Here is a 20,386-nt window from a genome sequence, read left to right on the forward strand (position 1 = left end):
TTAGGAACATTAAGCAGGTGACAAATATCAACAATGAGCTGGGAATTTATTGTAATCAACCAATATGCTCAGCCTTGTAATTGCTCAGAGCTTTTTGCTCCATAATTATATGGTATCCTCTCTATAGCCATTCAATGATGTTATAATTAGTGAGTAATTAACTACAGCATTTGCTGAGATACTGCTGAGCATGAAACGTGTGTACAGGTTGAACATGAGGACTGATAAACTACTCAGTCAGTGGTTTTCCAAAAACACTTTAGCAGATCCATTTCAAACCTCAGTGATTATAAATCCCTTTTATTGTACAGAATACACTTTTTTCCCCCAATTTATTTTGGGATCTATCCCATTCCTGAGATAGGACATCCAAACCCTGCTTTACTGCCTCTTTGACCCAACCTGTAATACTACACATGACCTTTCCTCACTTCTAAAACACTGTTCTTTATAGCAATTGCCAGTTCATAGGGGGGTTCCACATTTATGAATTTATTTGAAGTGTAAGATAGATTTTGCAAAATGTTAGCTCCAACTTAGAGATGAAGAAAAACTGAGTACTTAAGCTACTTGTCTTAATTTAAGTAACTGTTGGTAAAATGGAACTTTTTCAAACCTGAGCTTCTTTAGGATCTAAAATGAGTACTCTTTACAATATATGTTGTGTAAACAGGGAATAAAGAATGCAGAACAGGAAGAAGAACAGAATACCTTTCAGAAAAAAGTGAAAAGTAAAGGAAACCCAGTATAATAAAAAGTAAAAGCAGAGTAAATGTTGCAGAAAAGTGATAAGGAGTACTGTGGACACATAAGAAAATTCTTTCAAAACTTAACTAATTAATATTTAATTAGTTAATATTTAAACACCTACTAAATGCTATGATACTTTCTTATGTAATAATTCCATCAATTGTAGTAGAAACTGAGTCATAAGGTTGGGATACTTGCTTTTATGGTTCGGATATGAAGTATTCCCCAAAAGCTCATGTGAGAGACAATGTAGGAAAGTTCAGAGGTAAAATTATTAGATTATGAGAGCTGTGACCTCATCAGTGGATTAATCCATATGATGGATTAATCATTTGAATGTATCTATAGGCAGTATCTAATGTATCTAAAGAGCAGTTCTATAGGCAGGTAGGGTATCACTAGAGGAAATAGGTCACTGGAGTTATGCCCTTTGGAATTGTATTATCCTTGGTTGTTTACCAGGGATATCTCTGCTTCCTGGTTACTGAGTTCTGAGCTACTTTCCTTTGATACACCCTTTTGCCATGGTGTTTGGTCTTATCTTGGGCCCAGAGTAATGGAGTTGGTTGACCATAGATTGAACTTCTGAAATTTGAGCCAAAATAACTTTTCCTCCTCTAGGTTGGTCTTATATTGTGTATATTAGTCACAGAAATGCAAAGCTGCCTAACACACCTACCAACTATAGATGCACAGTAACCACCAATGATTGGGCACTATTAGAGGGAGAGAGAGTGAGAACAAGAAAGAGGAAGAGTGTGAGTGCAAAAGTACCAGTAGGGTCCACATGAAACAGGAATCATCACACAATTTGAGAAAAGAAATGGGCCCTGCTCACTCTGTGCTGACCAGATAAAATTGACTGGACTCACGGGCTCTGTGATTCAGGTTCTTGGGACCGGGGCACATTATACTGATGAACATTCCCTGCCTCACCAGCAGTAGATATTGAATATTGGAACCCAATGGCTGAGTCCTCTTGTTCTGATTCCATATTTACTAAGCATCCTTCTTTTTGTGATCTGGTTTCCCTCAGAGTGGAGAAATAGTGCTCTCCAAATATTAGCACAAGCAATTCAGGCCAAACAGCATCTCTTTGAATTCCTTTCACTTTCTAAATAAGCTGATTACACTGGTTTCTTGTCAAGGGTCTGCTTCTTGGGCAACGCAAATTATGACAATCACTGCACTTTTCCCTGTATCCCTTCTCTCTGCCCCTCACCTTGGCTTGCTCTACATGGAGGGAGCCATGACTACTAGTGGGATTGGTACCATGTACTTATAGGTCATGATGTATGGGAAATAGAGTGCCATCATTTCTACTGTAATTCAGAAAAGCCCTGGGAAGAGCACTTTTCTGTCATGAAGTGGGTATTGAGGGGGGTGTAGTGCTTTGCTTTCTGTCCTGAATGAAAGCCTAGACAGGAGGGGCAGAGTACTGTGACTAGCAGCCCTGCCAGAAACTCAGAGTGTGGATAAAGAGCAGTTCCCCAAAGAAGGAAAAGAAGTGCTGCTACCCAAAGAAGAGATTGGAATGTGCTAAGCACACAAAACCAATAGATGCCCAGTTTAGATAGATAATAAATAGAATTCCTTCACTGAATACAGATTAGCTGTAATGGTGTCACCTCACTCTCCAGACACCAAGGGGAGTAGTGGCCAGCACAGAAAGTCAGTCCTAGTGCAGCCCTTAGTACATGTATCCCCAAAGCCTGGAATCCAGCCTCACTTCTCTTGGGCTCTTCTCTGGAGCATCACCCTGAAAGGCAGCTAAATGGTCAGTCCTCTGCCTAGTCACCAGAGGGTGAATGAGCACTGGAATGCGGTAAAACCCTACCCTGTAGCTGGGACCTTCACTGTTTTTGGCCTTAGTTTTGTTTAATGAAAGTGTTTGAACTAGATCTCTAAAATCTCAGTCTTATTGTGATGGAATTCCTAGGAAATGTATAAGGCCTACGTACCAAAAGAAAAATAACACACCAGTAAGGATAAGGTAAGAGATTGTTCTTCATGGCAACATTCTTATTGAGATTGAATAATGCTCTTCAACACCAGTTAAAAAGATTGGGGGTTTCTCATAACTGAATACAGAATAAATTCTCAATTATATTTTTTGGTCATGATCTGTTTCACTATTGCCTGTTTTTATTATCTGTCAATCAACAAATGAAAAATAGATGGAAGCAAAACAATACTCATATTATCTTCATATGTTTGCTTTCAAGATAAAAAACAGTCTTGTTAGTATATAATTAAAAATAATAATTAACAAAGAAATGAAATCTTCACAAACTGACTCCAAGCTGCCCGACTGGAGTTCCACATGCCTTTTATCCAGATTTCAAATGTTAGCATATATATAACCATTTTATATAACCATGATGCATTTTTCACAACTGAAAAACTGGACAACAGTATTAACTAAATACTTTATTTAAAATTTGCCAGTTTTTTTTGATAATGTGTTTTTATGTTACAGAATCCAATCTAAGATACCACATATTGAAGTTAGTAATTGCAATGGACTGAATGTTTGTGACCCCAATACAATTCATATACTGAATTTCTAACCCCCCAATGTGACCGCATTTTGAGGTAGGGCCTTTGGGAGATAATTAGGTCACGAGGATGGAGCCCTCTTTGCTGAGATGAATGCCTTCATAAAACAGATCTGAAATCTTTCTCTCCATCTTTTTGTCATATGAGGATACAAGAAGATGGTGGCCATTTGCAACCTGAAAGAGAACCCTCATGGAAACCTCACACACTTAGCATGCTGATCTCATTCTTCCAGTCTCCAGAAGTGTTAGAAATAAATATCTGTTTGTAAGTCTCCTAGCCTATAGTATTTTGTTATGGCAACCTAAGCTAGGAGACTGTCACTTTGTTTTCTGTCTCTTCCTTTCTGACAGTTTCATAGTCTTTCATGATTTGGGTACTTTTTAAAAGAGTACTGTAAAGGTACTTTATATACAGTTTCCCTTCTTTTATGATAGCATCTGGACAAAGCATTGTTTTCCAAATTTACTTAGGTTGTCTTTTTCTTCCTACTGCCTTCAGTTGGATTACTTCATATGTTTGTAGAACAGGTACATTTAAATAGTTAGTATCCTATCCTGGATTATTCCAACATCTTGGAGGATTATTTTTATAAATGTATGTAATAGAAGTTGCTCTTGGTGCTTTATAATTCTCTGGGTTTTGATAATTGTATAGAGTCATGTATCCACCACCACTGAATTGTATGAAACTGTACCATTGCCTCACAACTCCCTTGGTAGAACCCTGCTCTTCTACAGCCCTTACAACCACTTAGCATTGTCAGTTTACTTGATCCATGTGAATAGGCATATAGCAGTATAGATGTATGCTTTTGGTTTGCAATTCCCTAGGAACTAATGATCCTTGCATCTTTTCATCTTGTTATTTTCTTACATATCATTGATGAAGAGTTGATTCAGATTTACCATTTTTGGGGACTGTTTCCTCATTGTTAAGTTTTAAATATTATTTACATTTTCTGGATACAAATCCTTTAGCAGATGTGGGATTTATAAATATCCTCTCAGTGTCTAATGGTTTGTCTTTTTATTTTTTAAAAATATCTTTCCAAGACCAAGTTTTTAATTTTGTTATAGTATAACTTATTAATATTTTATTTTTTTATTTATTTTTTTGAATTAGAACAAATTTTATTCCATACTTTTGTGATTATGACAAAATGTATCCTAAAGTTATATATAATTTAATTGAATTAATAAGAGTAAAATAATACCAAAAAGATAAAATATGGTATAATTTAACAATTTGTATTACAAATTAAAATACTTCACAAAATCAAAGAGACTATCCTAGGAATGCAGAGATAGGAAATGAGTAGAATAATCTTTAACTTCTTACCAAATAAGCTATGAAATTTCATGGTTGACATTTACATAGTGATATTAGTATACATAGCTCAGGGACATTTATCTAGCGCCTGTCATTATCTCCTCAGGTTGGAAGATACTTTTCCTTGATACCTGTCATATTTCTGGAACTGTCTCACGTAGTTCATCATTTAGCTTTAGAGTTCTTCTTTACTCATGCATATCACTGAGAAAGGACATAGAATTTAACATGAGAGTTTTTCTAAAAATAGTCTACATTTTAATGAGAGTAGATTCATTAAATTAAAAAAAAAATCCCAGAGACAAAAGGAGATAGGAAAATACAAAAAGAAACATAAATCTGTGATAAAATAAAATTTTATTTTTTTATGACTAGGAAGAGTGATGTTATTATAGACAACCGTAGGCCTGTACATCTGGCTATAGTTCATATCTTCCTGTGTTAAAAAGCATTGCCCCTCAATTCCTAAAAATTTCTAGAATGGTTACCTTCTCACAGCTGATCTCTTAGTTTTGTTCTTTACTCTTGCAAAATCACTGAGAAAGAAAAAAAAAATTGAAACAACAATTTTCACATAAGTAATGATTTCTTAAAGAGTAAGATGTATTTTGATTATGTGAAATTTACTGATTCTTCTACAAATATAACAAAGTCCTTTGTTGTAATTTTACTGAAATTTCTGAAGCAAAGAAGAACAGTTTACAATAATGTATTGGAAACGTATTTTACCTTTCCCAAGAAATGTTTTATTTTCTAATGCATTTTTTGCTGCTCTTGTCACCCAAATCTTGATTAACAATGTTCAGAATTGATAATGATCTTCATAAAAATATTTTCCAAGTACACTTCCTATCCAGTCAAATTCAACATGTCACTTCTTGATGACATATTGTTGTCACCAAGGAGGAAAATGTAATGTCTGCCATGAACAAGTTTAAAAAAAATAAAAAGTCTTCAGTTTGAATTAATATTATTTGGAAGTTGCTGGAACATTTCTTAACTTAGAAACCTCTAGATGCATATTTGTTCTGACACTGAAAGACACCTGAGTGCTGAGAAGACCCCCAAACCCCTGAGTCTCCTTTAGAAAATCTGCCCATGTTTCCCAGGCTTCTGTCATTCTGCTCCCAATGCCTGGATGCAGACATTTGGGAAGCAGCATTGGAATCATCTCCACTAGCATACATTAGTTACCATTTCTTTTCCTTTAAAGTCATATGTTCCTGAAGGTTATACTTAATTTACCTTGTTAACATGCAAATCTAAACTTTGTGATCATTCAGTTACTGAATATAATACTTTATCGGTCATGCTTTTAAACTTCTATCTAAAAACTCTAAATTGAACATAATGTCATGCAAAATTTTCTCCTGATTTCCTCTAGAAGAAATATTTACATTATGTTTTATACTTAGGGCTGAAATACATATTGAGTTAATTTTGATATAAGATATTGGGAAAATATCAAGATTCATTGTTTTGTAAGTGAATGTTAATTTTTTTTTCCAGCATAATTAGTTGACAAGACTGTTCTTTCTTCCTAGAGTCATCTTTCTACATTTGGCAAAGATCAGTCAACTAGATTTGCTTCATTCTAATTTTGAGCTCTCTACACTATTGCATTGATTTATGCATTTATTTTCAGCACATCTTGCATGATTACCACAGATTTGGTAAGCATTGAAACTGAATAGTTTGGAACATCCAACTTCCTTCTTTTTTCATAATTATTTTAAATATTAGCTCTTTTTGTTTTTTTTTTCCATTCATTAAAAAATAAATTATATTATAAATATCTATAGTAAAGCATGTTGGGAATTTTGGATAAAATTGTTCTGCATCTATAGATCAAATTGGAAAGACTTGACATCTAAACGATATTGAGTCTCCTAATCCATGAACATGGTATACCTCTCTATATAGATTGTTCACTTTAATCAGTTTATAGTTTTTAACTTGAAAATCCTATTTTTGTTATATTCATACATACAAATTTCATATTTTGGAGAATACTTTGTTTTACTATAATTTTAAGTTTACAGAAGAGTTGAAAATGTAGTACAGTCATTTCCATATTCCCCTAATGGTAACACCTTCCCTAACTGTGAGGCATTGTCATGATCCAGAAATTAGCATTACTATAATGTCAACTAAACCTCAGACTTTATTCAGGTTTCAATAAGTTTCCACTGATGTCATTTCCACTTTACATGATCTAATTTAGAATGCCATGTTGCCTCTTATCTCTGTCAGTTTTTTAGTGTTTCCTTGCTCAATAAGACATTGACATTTTTGAATAGTAATGAAGTAGTTTGTAAAAAGTCCCTCAATGGTGGTTCTTATTATGACATGGAGTTGTGGATTTGAGGAACAAATTACAGAAATAAAATGTCCTTTTAATTGTGTCATTTCAAGTATATATGCTAACAGTATGCGTTATTACCTGTGATATTAGTCTTATTCCCTGGTTTCCCTTCTGTAATTATTCCATTTTTTCCATTCTCTTCTCTGGAAGTGAACCAAGTTCAAAACATACTTAGGGGGAAAAAGGTTTATTCCCCAATTCCTGGAGTATATGTTGGAATGTTTGGTACTTCTCTTCATTTATCTGTTCATTCAGTCATTTAAATGTAGACACACTCATGGATATTTATTTCATCATTTGGGTTACATGTAAAACTCAAGTTATTTATTTTATTCCTGACATTATCCCATGTTTAACTATTGAGTGATCTTTTAAATTGCCTTCCATGTTTTCTGTTTTGCTATTGTTGCTGACCTTTTTAAATAAACATTTACTTTAGAACAGTTTTAGTCTTACAGAGTTATTGTGGGGAAGATATAGAGGGTTTTCATATACATCAGAAAAGTTACCTCTATTATTAACATCTTATATTATTGTAATAGTATTTTCACATGAGTCAACAGTTATACATTACCATTAACTAAGTTTCAAACTCTATTCATACAGTCACAGTTTTACTGGAATGCATTTTTCTTGTTCCAGGATTCTATTTTAGGAACTATTTAATAGTCATGTTCGTTTAGGTTCCTGTACTTGTGACACTTTCTCAGGTTTTCCTGTTTTTCAATGACCTTCACAGTTTGAAGGAATGTTGGTTGGAAATATTATAGAATTCCCCTTCTAATTGGAATTTATCTGCTGTTTTTTCTAATTATTAGACTGTGACTATCTTTTTGGGGAGGAGAAAAAGAGATATTTTCATCACATTGTTTCAAGAATACAGGCTGTTTAAAATACTTCATTACTGTTGACATTAACCTTAACTACCTGACTTGATATAGTATTTGTCAGGTTTCCATTAATAATTACCCTTTTTCTTCCATTTCCATATTGTATGTACTTTTGGAAGAAAGTCATTATTCATTGTCCAAATTGAAAAAAATGGGAGATATACTCCACCTTTTTGAGTGATGAAGTGTCAACATAAATTACTTGGAATTCTTCTACATGTGAGATTTGTCTTTTATTCCTCATTTGCTTGCTTAATCATTATTTTAACCAGTAATTTATATCCATAAGGACTTTGGATATTTATATTTTATGTTTTGGATTATAAACCAATTTTTATTATGTTGATCAAATTGTTATAGTTTTGGTCATTGGAAGGTATTTCAGTTGTCTTCTTTATCCTCTAACATCCCTCATCATTGTTATTACTTTACTATGATTATTTTGTAGTTTTGTTATCTTCTGGCATTATGAGATATTCTAAGCTCATCTTATAAATTTCAAGCTTAATCTATATGAAAATTGGTTTCAGAACTTCTGTCCCATATCTCTGTGAGGAACACATTTTCCAATTGTGTACCCTATTCTGAGCAATTCTTTTTGTCTTTTGTCTCATAGATGTCATTCAAAACATCTTCTAAAGTTACTTATTGAAATTTTTCTTTGTCCTCAACCCCTTCAGGGAGGTCATATGATGTACTGTTTTGTGTAGTTTTAAGTTGCTATTTAATTGTTCTTTGCTAGAATGTAGGAATGCAATTGATAATTGCATTAATATCTTTCAAACTCCAAATTTTTACTCATAAGTTCTTGTAGAGTCCATCATAATTTTTCACATAGTGGATAATATTCTTTGCAGATAAAGGCCATTTTATGTCTTTGTTTCCAATGTAGATGCTTTTATTTATTTTCCTGCATTATTACCTTACCTAGAACTTTATAGTACAATGTTCTAGGAGAAATTAAGGTGAATATCCTATTCTCATGCCAGATCTTAGGGGACAAGCATCCATTCTATTGTGATTAGATATATTATTGGCTGAAATTTTTTACATTGATCTTCTTTATTGATCTAATAATTTCTTCTTGGCTGAGCTTTTAAAACCAAGAATAGAATGGATATTTAATTGGTCAAATGATTTTTCTGTATTTATTGATGATGTTTAAAATTTTTTTTTAAGCGGAGACATATTACCTCATTTTAAATGTTAATTCAAACACATTCCCAAGATAAACCTATTTGGTCATGAGATATTATCCTATTTATCAATTATTGGGCTCAGTTAAATTTTGTTTCAACTTTGCATCTAGGGTCACAGAGATATAGATTTGTAGTTTCTTGTAGTGTTTCATTAGTATTTGATATCTGAATAATGATATAGTCAAATAAGAGTGAGAAATTAATCTATCCTCTTCCAGTTTATGAATAATTTGTTTAAAATTATAGAACTCAAGAAGTCATTTGTGTTTGGTGTTTTCTTTGTGGGAAGTTTTTAAGTATAAATTCAATTACATACATATTTATTTATATTTTATTTTGAACACATGGAATGCCATGATAGTAACTTTTTAAATGCCCTTCTCTACTAATTCTAACATCTGTGTCAGTTCTGGGTTGGTTTTGATTTCACTAATTATTATCCTCATTATGAGTTATGCTTATCTCTGCCTTTGCATGCCTAGTAACCTTTGATTGGATGTCAAACATAGCCAATTTTACCTTGTTGGGTACTGGGTATTTTTGTATTCCTATCAATATTCATAAGCTTTGTTCCTGGGGAAAATCTTTTTCTTTTGAGCCTGATGTGCATTTTTAAAAGGAAGATTGTAGTAGTACTTACCCTAGAGCTAATTATTTCTCACAACTGATGCAAAATCCTTCTTTACACATTGCCCACTGCCCATGAATCTCGAGTTCATCCAGTTTGGCTTGTAGGAACAGGTACTATCTTTGCTCTGTGTGCACCAGACACTGTTACATTTAATTGTAAGTGGGTGATTATTTCTCTGGCCTCTGGTAATAAATTACAGGCATGAACTATTGTTACTCTGTTGAATGCTTGAGAGGAAGCTTCAGCAGGTTTCCAGGATTTTCTCTAAGTGTAGTTCTATTTTCAATGCTACTGTATCCTCTGAACTCTAGCTTCTAGTCATCCTTAAAGTCTCAGTTCTATCTCCTCATATCAGCTAATATACTGGACTCTATCTGGGTTCCCCTCCCTCTGCTGCAGCCTGAAAATTTGACCAGTCAGGAAGCCATGCCAATCATGATAGTAGGCTTCCTTCACTTGTTTCCAGAGTTGTGAAAACTTTTACTTTATTTTATGCCTGCTCTGCCTGAGTGCCCTGTGTGTGTGTGTGTGTGTGTGTGTGTGTGTGTGTAAACTCTTTGTTGGTCAGAAGCCAAGTCCCCACAAACACATTTTTTGTTTGTTTTTGATTTTTTCTATTGTTACATTCTTTTCTACTGAATTATTTCTTCTTTTTTCTTTTTTATAGCTTCTGGTCAGTTTATTCTATTTTTATTTTTTTATACTACTAACATGAATTCTTCACTTATTAGTTTTGAGTTTTTTTTCCTAATATCAGTTTTCAATAACTTTTTCATTAGTTTTTATACATTGTTTTAAATATTTTTCAGTTGCATATGCTTTCTAATTTATTTGATGAATTTTTCTTTGACCAATGAATTTGTTTGAATATCACTTGTTTTAAAATTTCAAATATATCAGAGTTAATTACAATTTTGTTATCTGTTTCTAATTTACACACATTTGTGACAAAGCACATAGTTTGCATAGTTGATATTCTTTGGAAATAATTGAGATTCTTTATGATTTAGTCTTTTTTAGAGTTCTGTTCTGATGTTTGATAAACATTTGATTAATCTGAATTATTTGATGCTGAATGCTCAGTTAAATAGAACTGAACACTGTACACTACAGATTGGGCATGTTGCTCTCTGCACTTAAGAAATACTGTGTAATCATGCAAAAGAAATGATAAGATAGTTTGATCTAATAATCTTAATAACAGCATACTTCATTTATTCCACTGAATCATCTTGAATTATTATATTAATATTAATTGCAATGACAGCTAGTTTTCCAGCAGATAAAAAAATAGCATATAGTTGTAAATGCTACAGTACTAGAACGACTCAAATTCTTACTCTATATGTGTGAGTGTGTATATGCGCACACACACACATGTATGTTTATACTAACATACATATTATATAAATTATGTTATATGTATATTATATATATATTAAAGCCTCCTTATATAGGACACAAAACAAATCTTCTGAATAAATGATTCAAAAAATTTAAATAAACTTTAAGATATACCAAGTTGACTACTTACGTTACAGTTCATATTTACTGTCACTTACTCAAGGACTCTTTTTTTCATTCATTTCCACAAAAGCTTGCAGAACTTGAATACATTTTATATAGATTCACCTGTGCTTAATGGCATGGAATATTGGGTAGGTATGTGTACATTTAATTGGCTTTCTTTTAAATGAGATAGTTAAGTTTTCATAATTGTGGTACCTGAAGTATGTGTATTGTAAATATTATGGTAAACGTAGACTTTCTTTTCACAGTGATTCTGTCAAGTTGAATTTGACAGGACCCATCAATTTAAGTTACGAGTTTTTGCAGCACTGAAAAATATACTGCCTCTTTGGGAGACTGTGAAAAATCATGAAGAATAGAAGATCACTTTGAGCCCTTCTAAACAAAGAGTTGTCTTTTTAAAAATCATTATTGGATGTAAGTAGTGAATGCTACAGTATTAACCCTTGATAGCATGGCAGACAAATGTAAATATTCTTTGGGGTAAAGATTTAACCATACCTTAGCTGGTCTCATATTGGTACCCTCCTCAGCTCTAGTTAAATCAATTCTCTCTCTCTCTCTCTCTCTCTCGCTCGCTCGCTCTTTCTCACTCACTCTCTCCCTATCCACCCACCCCAGGTCCTGAGTCAGTGGGATCATTAACTAACACCTAGTGTTTTGGTTTTGGAGTGAACAAAGAAGAAAACAATTGAGATTTTGAATTAATCTTTTAAGAATAACATCAGGTACTTGAATTCACTCTCTTATTGGGATAATATAAAAATTGGATGACTTCTACTCTCTGGTTGGAAGTGAGGTACCCAAAAATAAATAGGTCAAAGAATATGAAAATGAGAGATAAATTTTTAAATATTGCCTGTAATGAGGTAAAAAAATAATAATAATGCATCCAGCTCTTTGGCAGAGGTCAAAATGTCTGCCAGTCTTACAAACACTGTTCCCTGTTTCTTAGTATCCTCCAGTTAAAGTATTATGTATTAAGAGCTGATGGTGGGGTAGAGTGGGGGATATTTGAGTGGTAAAACATTATGCTTAGCATGCACAGACTCTGGACTCAGTCCTTAGTATACTCCACTCATTAAAAAAAGAAAAGAAAAAAAGATGTTACCTGTTTTATAAGTTTCTTGAATACAATAATTGATTGTTTATCTTTGGACCTTTCAAATTCACAAAATTATTCCAGGCATAAAACAGGTAGTAGTATATATAAATATCCTTAAAATTGAATTAATAGAGTAGTTGCATACTCCTAAAAGAGAATTTTTGTTTAAATTGCTATACCTTTAAAATGAATCTTTGCAGAAAAATTGATTATGCCCATATCATAATGAAGTGTTTTCATAAACATTTCATGAGAGAAGAGGTTCCTTAAAAAAGACAAATGAAAGTTTTCTTTCCTGGAAGAGATATGTTTTATAATATTTTACAATTAATGTTAGATTCAAATATGTGTGTGTGTGTGTGTGTGTGTGTGTGTGTGTGTGTTAAAATATTTCAGGATTTCTTTTCAGCTGGATGGTTATTTTAGCTTCCCAGAACTTCTTAATCTCATTTTGACCTATCAAAAATTACTGAAGTGTTTTATCAGAAATCATATCTATTTCCTAGATGAAGCTTACAGTTTATGTAAAGCAAAAATGCACTGTTTCAGTATATGTTTGAGTAACATTCCTTTCTCCTTAATTCTATTGTAAGTAGACTATTGAAACAAATTAGAAAGAATTTGTTCTAACCCTCTTGAATTAAATTAATTTGAATATAATACAGTTGCTGGTTGGTTCCTTTGCTCTGGTGAGCCACTTTTCCTAAAAAAACAGGTTATTTTCTTTAGTGGAATAGAGTAGAGATGTGGCAGAGGGATCATGTGATGGAGAAAATGATAGGCAACTCCTTCTAGGCTAGGGAAGCAAAGAAATAGAATAGAGATCCCTCAATCAATAATAAATCGGGTGTCAATACCTGCAAGACCTTTAGAACTTTTTCTTCTGACTTGGAAGAGATGTCTTTCACTGGACACAGAATTAATCCTAATGCTATTTAAGCCACATCACATCAGGAAGTTAACATCAAGTAATGTCAGCTACAGTTGGAATAGGACAGACATGAATCTTGCAATCTACTCTTCATGTGTAAATCTTGCTGGTTTTCTTCACTTGTTTCATTAGCCTAAAGATAAAGACATCCCAGGTATAATACAATTAATTTTCTAAACAGATTTTTTGCATTGTTGGTAAAGTGTTAGCTACTACAGTACTACGTAATTCTTTGAGTATATATAGATTGCTGCTCATAATACATGGACACTGAGCTGTGTGCTGTGCTGAGGTTAATAAGAAGAACAAGCAACAGTCTTCGACTTCACGGACTTCATGGATGCTTAGTGATACCACATTAAATATTACCCTGCATTAGGTGGACATCTTAATATTAGTATAGTGGTTGAACTCAGTAGAAACTAACTGCTACATTTAAAAATAAATTCCATTTCTCCTAAAAAACAGTCTTCATTTGGTTGCTGGCCTAAAAGATTTCAAAGTCTTAGTCATCAAATTAAGTACTCACAGTCCAAATGTAAAATATATGAAAGATATAATAAGACTTGTTGATTATCAATTATATTTCTCCTGCCCTCAGACAACATAAAGACACTTTTAGGGCTAAAGAAGAGAGCTATAGAGGAGAGAAACTATTTTGATGTTGAGAAGGGATGAGAATCCTTTGTAGTTTTCACCATTTCTACTCAAATTTTGGGACATGAGGTAGGAATAATAATTTTTTTTAAAACTACAGATATGAGATTTTGTAAACCAATTCCTGACTTGATATAAATATTAAATAGGTCAATTAAAATATATACTCTCTACATTTGAATTTAAGAAGCAAAACAATATCCAATAGCATCTTGCCATTAAAAGTTCCACAACCCTCATAGCCATTACAAAGTTGTACCCCAAAGAAAGTATGGTTGGTGATTTTAATATGTGAATCTGTTGAGGTGAAGGCAAAATGATCATGAAAAGTATCCTGGCTTTTTAGTGATATTAAAAAGCAATGAAAACATGCTTAACAATACAGCCTTAAATTATAAGGACTGGTAAAACCACAGGAAGAATTAGATGAATAAATTACTATATGTGACAATGTTAACAAAAATATACAGAAAATAGAAATGTAAATAATAACCATAATAATATATAACATGACTATATATATGAGCTATCCATTTCCAACTACATTTTGGAAGCAAACCAATACATTTTTTAAATAACCACAAATTAGATTCCAAATGAAACCTCAATAAATTTCCAGTGAACCATATCATGTCAAATTATCTTTATTAAACAGGTTCAATAAAACTAAAAAGTAGTTTTTAAAATTGCATAGAAAAGAATATATTACTTTTAGAAACTAAAATATCTTCTTATAAATAGTAGTTTTACATAGAAAATAACAAAAAATAGAAATATTTAGAACTGAATGAAAATGAAAATACTAAACAATTTTGTGTGATGGCTTAAGCAGCACTTAAAAAATATATTACTTAAAATTGGTATGTCAACAAACAAGGGAGGTTAAAGGTAAGTAATCTAAGCTTCCCAATGATAAAGTGCAAAAGAAAAAGACAGTGTTTCCCTATTCCCTCTCTCCTACACTCACCCCTCAATTCCTGATAACCACTATTCTATAATTTTCTACACGTATGGGAACATAATACTGAACCTCATAGACACATATATTTTTTCCAATTATGAATAAAATAAAACTTAAACTAAAATAAGACAGAGGAAAACAAATAATTTCACAAATAAATGATGTAATATTAATAAAATTTCAAAAAATCTAAACAAAATCCAGTTCCTTAGGGAAAGAATAAATAAGATAGATATTCCAAGTTTTAAAAGAATATTCCAAGCTATAAAAATATGTAAAATCCTAAAAGAAAATGATTGCCAGTCATGATTACCAAATCCAGCAAAGCTATTTCTCAGAATCAATAAAGAAATAAAAACTTTCCTTGATAAGTATAAACTAAAAGAATTGGTGCCCACTAATCTTTCTACGTAGATTAGTCAAAGATAAACTGTACAAAAGGAATCCCAAAGCTCCCAAATAGATGAAGATCACTAGAAGAACAGCTAACTGTTCTAACAGAGATTTCCAGCCTGACAACTCATTTCTGTCAGAGTTTGGTCTTTGTCTCCTGCCCATACTGGTGTCCATTAAAACTGAGAACATGGTCCACAAGATATGACCACCAGATGTGACCACCTAGTATAACCAGTGTTCTTAGTGCTCTGCTTTGCACTTTGGGTTTATTCTTCTTCACTATTTCTGAAGAATTTTTCTGATCATCACCTACTTGAACATATTCTCATCTTCCCCTCTTCCACACATGCATTCTATATTCATTTTGTCCAGGATTACTTTGGGCATTCTTTCTAAACATCTAGTCACATTTGTCAGCCTTCTCACTGGAAACAGAGACTGTACTTTCACATACTCTCAAGTCTCATATGGCCCCCACTGAGAAATGAAGTCTTTTTTAATATTCAGCACTGTGTCCATTGCTAGCATATAATAGCAATCAAATACTACTAGGTGATAAGTGCATTGAGAATACATAAATGAGTAAATAAAAGGAAAATATTGTCCCATGGGGCCTATATAATATTTGATGTAGAATATAAAAGAAAATATTAATGGAAGAATATAAATTTCATAGTATATTTTATGTTTTGCTTTGATGAAGAACTTGACTGATATACTTACTCTTCACACACAATTGCTCTGCAAATTTTTAGGAATAGGGAATAATGTCTGGTCAACTCTATCAAAAATTAATACTCCTTTTTAGTCTTTTATTTATAGAAAGAGATAAAAGCACTCACAATTTAGTAATGATTAATGACTTCTAAAGTTGAATTTCACATTTTATATAGGGTAAAGAACAATAGTAACCACATTAATGACCAGTAAATTCATTAATTTCAAAATTGAATTTCACATAAACAACTGTGTATTTATTAGCTTTCCAATACAATGTGAATGTGCTAATATTTTGCCCTTAAATATTTCTAATGGAAAAAATTCTTTTGACTATTAAATTTATAAGTTTATAGCTGAAAATAGTATGCTTTATTTTTAGATTTTATTATAATATAACCATAGCTTCTTCACTACTTTTGTTGTGCTGGCATCTTGCAATTTTCTATACTGGAGGGTAAAAATTCTTAAAATCAAACTTAACTTCAGGATGGACGAGTAATAATTATTCATGGAAAACAGCAGCATCTGTGAGTCTTCTCAAAAACATGAATCGTGTAACCATAACCCACACCCTGTCTTGGGAATGTCTGTGGATTTGAAGAGGTCCTACAATTAACACGTGTCATTGCTACCAGGATAACTCAGGGTATGAAGCACCATTTGTGAGACAATGATTCCTAGGAATGGAAGAAATGTGTTTCTAGGGATATCCTTCATGAACAGTGATTTCTAAAGGTTCTCATTTTCTAAAGAATGCAGAGTACATAACAAGGAACATCTGAGTAGTTAGAATTGTGGGTTCTTAGGCACATGTTGTACACTGATGGTTGTGGGCATGGGTTTTGGTATCAAAAAATCTTTGCAGTCCAGTCCCTTCAATATATGTAGCTATACTAATTATTCACATTGCAATCCCTGAACCTAACCTTTTCATCTCTGAGATAAGCATGATTGAACCTTCCTTACAGGATTATCATGCAAAAATATTGTGAAAATGGAGGCAAAGTGCTCACCAAGTGGTCTGATATGTACAGTATACTATAACTTGCAAGGTTGCTATGAGTGTCACATGCTATAAGTCAAGTGAAAATGGTTTGAAATCACTAAAGCACTAACAAATGCATCACTGTTTTAATAAAAAACAAATTATGACATGATATTTCTTGAAAACTATGTGCAGAATATAATATACAAATATAATCTACAAAATGTAGCATGAAATACTCTTTGCTCAAATATTCAGAAAAAGTTAAATATTTTAGCTTTATTCTAAGAACTCTAAGAACTCGGGATGAGGCAAGAAGGCCTCCATATATCCTGAAAAAAGTAGTTTACTGTGATTCCTACCATCAATATCAATCAATTCTTAAAGAAAATCCTATGTGCTTAATTCCATTGTATGCATTTGGAGAATAAAGACATTTCTAGGAAACATCATTTGACAGAGGAAATAGATATGAAAGCAGAAAATCATTCTAAAGGCAGGATAAAAAATAAACTCTGATGTGGTTAGAAACAATGAGATGGAAAACCAAGGGGGAAGGTATAATACATTTCAACTCAGGCAATAGGGACTGCTTCAAGGGTACTGCAGACTTTGAGTTTTGCGATAAAAATAGCATGTAATCCTGCATGGGAAAGAGTGGGGGACAAGCCAGGCTGCATGCTTAGCTTGAGAAGTGGCATACAGGTTTGAATGCAGGTGGCATGCTTGGCACAGGCCAGCAAACTGGTGGGGCTGGAGATTAGCATATGAAAGGTATAGCTGACAATTGCCACTCTTCCTTGAACATGGTTATTATGAGTGGATGCCCTTTTCCCAGTGCATTTCTGGAATCAGCTTTCCTCATTTCCAGAATGTTTCAATACTGCATTACAGAATCTATATGATTTTTTTCTGTAGAAACTAGTCATGAATCCTTCCATGTTAAATGGAAAAAAAGTAAGAGTGTTGGACCGAGGAGAGCCATTTTTTTTTCCATTTCTCACAGTTGGTCACTTCTCAAGCAAAGAACAGATTTAGCACTCTGGGGGAAAAGCCAATGGCCTTTGGTAGCAAGACGCACAGACAAGCAAGGAGAAGACAGTTGGAGTTAAAGTAACCCAGGGGTCACAGTGGGAATCAGAATTGACTCTGCCATCATTTGTTTCTCTCTGCAGAGAACTGAGTAATTAATTGAATAGTGTAATGACAAACCATGTTACACGGAAGTCAAAACACAGTGCGACTTTAGGTTTAAGCCCTAGAATCAGAAAACGTGACCTAAATAGTGATTAAAACATTAAGTACACACAGAAGAGTGCATGCTGCAGTGGCATTCATCACTTATTTGAAATCATACTTTAAATAAATACTGGGCATCATTTTTGCAGAATGCAATATAGAACACACATGTATGGATTATATGTTTAGTTATGCCATATTTTAAAGTCTTAAAGCAATCAATGTAGATGTTTATCTCAACATTTTTCCTCAGTGAATCATTATTTTATATTGGCATTAATAAGTAACAGAAAATACAGAATTCTAAATTCTTATTAAACTGCTAATTAAATAATGATAAATGTACTTTCTGAAATAGGTGTTTTAGTTAGCTTTTTCACTGCTGGGATTAAAAGGCCCAGTCAGAACAATTTTAAAGGAGGAGAAGTTTATTTGAGGGCTCATGGTTTCAGAAGTCTCCGTCCACAGAAGGCCATCTCCATTCCTCTGCACTCAAGGTGGGGCAGTGCCTCATGGCAGAAGAGTGTGGCAGAGGGAATCAGCTCACATGATGATCAGAAAGCAGAGAGACAGGTCTCCATTTGCCAGATACAAATATATGCCCAAAGCCACGCCCCCAGTTCCCACCTCCTCCAGCCACATCCTACCATTCAGTTACCACTCAGTTATTCCCTATCAAGGGATTAATCAATGATTGGGTTAAAATTCTCACAAGCCAATCATTTCTCCTCTGAACCTCATTGACTTACGTGAGCTTTTGAGAGACACCACATCTAAACCATAACAGTAAGGTGCCACATTTAATGATAATCAGGAAAGCAAGTTAGCAACACAGACAGATGTTCCTGATAAAATGCAAGATGAAAAAAAATGGAGGTTGATATTTACATTGTAATTACTAGGATGAAAGCACAAGGAAAAGTAATAAAAAGGGACATACAGAAATGCAAGTTGATGTCCTTTTTATAGGAGATGACATACTTTGTTATTTCAATATTTACTTTATGATCCAATTTTTATAATCAACAAAAACAATCTTGTTTAAAATGCAGTGCTTATTTATGAACTTGATATAGGACATCTGAAACATTATATAATATTTTTAAACAGATGAAAAGGCCTCATCTTCACTACTAGTTCTGTTCACTTTCAACTGAAAATAAATCAGCCTCCATATGTGCAATGAGATGAAGTCACAAGGACAGTAGGCAAAATTGTGTGGCACATGGTGGTGGGGATGAGGGCCTACACTGTGTGCCAACATGATAGGGTAAAATCATGGATTCTGAGAGATGCCTGGGTCACTAGACATAAGTGACAGTGGGTGAGCACTTCGCAGTGGAGAAGTTCCTATAAAGTCTACTCTCTGTCTGCACTGTGCTAGGTGTTTCACAGATGTGAGCTGACTGTACCTGCTGCCATCCAAAAAGACAAAAGACAAAGAGGGGATGTGGCAGTGTTGTCCAACAGTAGGCATGCTATTAATTTAAACTTTGGCAAAGATAGAGGAGTAACAGGACTGTTTCTCCAAAATATTTCACATTTAAATAGCTGACAGACACCGGAATAGTTTGTAAAAAAAAAAATCCTATGTATTCATATAGAACTTCACAGGTGATAAAACATCCTTACAATTTATGGGTGATTTTACTCTGACTACCATGGACAAATAAATCAGCAGTAGCTCTTTGAACACTGTTGAAAATAGTTACCAAATCCTGTGCTGGGTGAAGGATAGGTAAAGATGAATTTGAAGTAGTTGTTTGGCTTTAGAAACTCACAATTTAGCCTCTTGAATCGTGCAATAAACTGTTGGAACCAACACCAGGAGCCTGTAATCCGTTGTTGCTGCTGCTTTTCTGTACTGTGGATTGAACTTGAACTTGCACCTGCGGTATTAGTGAGCCAACTGTACCAACGTTGATTTCCCTCAATGCTCTGTTTCAAAATGTTCCTTTTATTTGATTACAGGGAGGTTGGTTGTTTTCTTCCTCAAAGGACTGTGTGTGAAACAACCCTTACAAGGCATAGCAGGTGATTTTGGTGCCTCCGCCAAATCCATTTAGTGCACCTGACATCCACACAGCTGTAGCTAACAGTTTCTTCAAACTGCCAGACTCCTTCAAGCACATCTTC

Source organism: Sciurus carolinensis, chromosome 2 (genome assembly GCF_902686445.1).
Source record: "Sciurus carolinensis chromosome 2, mSciCar1.2, whole genome shotgun sequence".
Taxonomy (NCBI): domain Eukaryota; kingdom Metazoa; phylum Chordata; class Mammalia; order Rodentia; family Sciuridae; genus Sciurus; species Sciurus carolinensis.